Here is a 2,211-nt window from a genome sequence, read left to right as displayed (position 1 = left end):
CTTGACCAAATATTTATAATTCCTACACATAAAACTAGAGCGCAAACTTGAATTCTGCCAAGAAAAGTACATGAAAATGACACAAAAACTAACATAAAATGTCACTCAAAATACATTTTATCAACCACCTCACACTTGAACATTGTTTATCCTCAAGCAATTACTATAATTTAGATACTAGCACATTTTCAATGAAATCAAGAAACCAGCCACCTCATTTTATTGTGAACAAAAAGAGAAAGAATTGGCAGGAACAACCAACCACATTCAAAAGATATATCCCACAGAATTCCATTAGGCTTTCATTGCCTACCAACATGTTCAGTTCCACGGTGAGCAACAGGTCATTTATCTCACTACTCTCAATGTTTCGGGAAATGAGATAAAGCACTCATATCATGGCTCAAGACCTTGCATTTTAGCTTATTTATCAATCAACTCAACCTAAGCAAAATTCTAGTATGCATGAAAGTGAGGCATCACTAGGTATTCAAAGGGAAAATTTGTTATTCTCTACACTTACATATCCAAAATTAATTCTTTTGGGAACCAAGCTTCTCCTTTTGCTTACTCACAAAAATTTTCAGTATATTTTTTTGAAGGCCTTTTTGGTTGCCTTATTTTTCTTTTTTAGATTTTTTTTTTTTTGCAAAAGGAGAAGCTTCATAGAAGAAGTCATTGCTCCACCCAAACCAATATTTTAGAGATGCCCCCTTATTTTTCAAGTCACCAAGTAGTAAGCACTAAACTTTTAACACATTTGGATAACAAAGAAAATATCAATTCAGCTTAAAGGGGACAACTAGAGGATACATTTAAGCAAATAATATGGGTGTAGAAACAAAGCCTACAAATTGTCTCAATTTGTTAAATACACTCAGGAAATTTACTCAAGGATATGTATCTCAAGATAAACCAAATGCATAACAACTCAAATGGACATACATCACACACAATGAGAGTAGGCTCAAAAGCTAATGTAAGTGGTTTATGTAACACCCTTTATTAAAATAACAACTCATACTAAATGAATATAGAATCTCAAAATTATATTAGTATGAAAATACCTCAAGTATAATAAAGAAAGTCAAATAAATAAGTCTTTACATAAGTAAAAATATTATCTTCAAAATATGAGCATCTAAACTAAATGAACACTAAAAATATAACGAAAGTGACCGCATCCAACGTCTTATTTTAAAATACTAACCAAGCTAAAATAAATATAACTAAAAAGTTATGTCTTCAAGTCTCCTCAAATGCAACAACTTCTTCTGCATGCTCTGAAAACAACACTTATAATGGGATGATAATCCCAGCGAATAAAACAACTAACAGGAGTTTGCAAATAGTGTTGTTATCAGCCGGTGTGGTAATCCAGAAAATCAACCATGGTATCCATAATGAATTTAAAATAAGATTATATATATATATATATATATATATATATATATATATATATATCAATAGATAGAAACACTCAAATAAAAATCATATTAAAACAATCACAATTCATGACATTTTGAATAAATAAAAGATTTAAATAGACAACAACACCTCATCGCATCCAAATAAATATAGCAAACACAACTTGGTAATTCCTAGAATCATAAGAGTCAATTCTTTGCTTCCCAAAACCAGTGGGTATCTCATATTCTTCAAAGGGTCTATGAACTCTTATTTCGTACAATGACGTTCAACTACCTTCCCCATCATAAATGGAGATATCTAGAATCTCTTCCCCATCCTAGATGGAGGTATCCATAATAATTTCATCCTCATCCCAAATGGAGGTATCTATCATATAATCTCTTAATAAAATGTACATCATCATCCCTTCCCATAAGGTGATGATCAACTCACAAAATTACAAGAATACCATTCTAAAAAAAACTACCAATGCATTTAATAATAATTCTCAAAATCACACCACAACAATAATAAAATCAACTAATAATATGAAACCACATATATAACAACAAGTATATAGTACTATAATGACTAAGGCATATAATATTTGCAATGGCTAGAACATAACACGTATACATACAAATTGGTCCTTGGTCCTAAAGGTTAAATTATATATTCATTGATTCAATGATAAAGTCCTTTAGATAATGTCAATATATATATATATATATATATATATATATATATATATCAAGAAAACGCATTCTCTGTTGCAAGAGATTTGTGATCTTCATTATTCTT

This window comes from Glycine soja, chromosome 6 (assembly GCF_004193775.1).
Source record: "Glycine soja cultivar W05 chromosome 6, ASM419377v2, whole genome shotgun sequence".
NCBI lineage: Eukaryota > Viridiplantae > Streptophyta > Magnoliopsida > Fabales > Fabaceae > Glycine > Glycine soja.
This window is presented reverse-complemented; position numbering follows the sequence as displayed.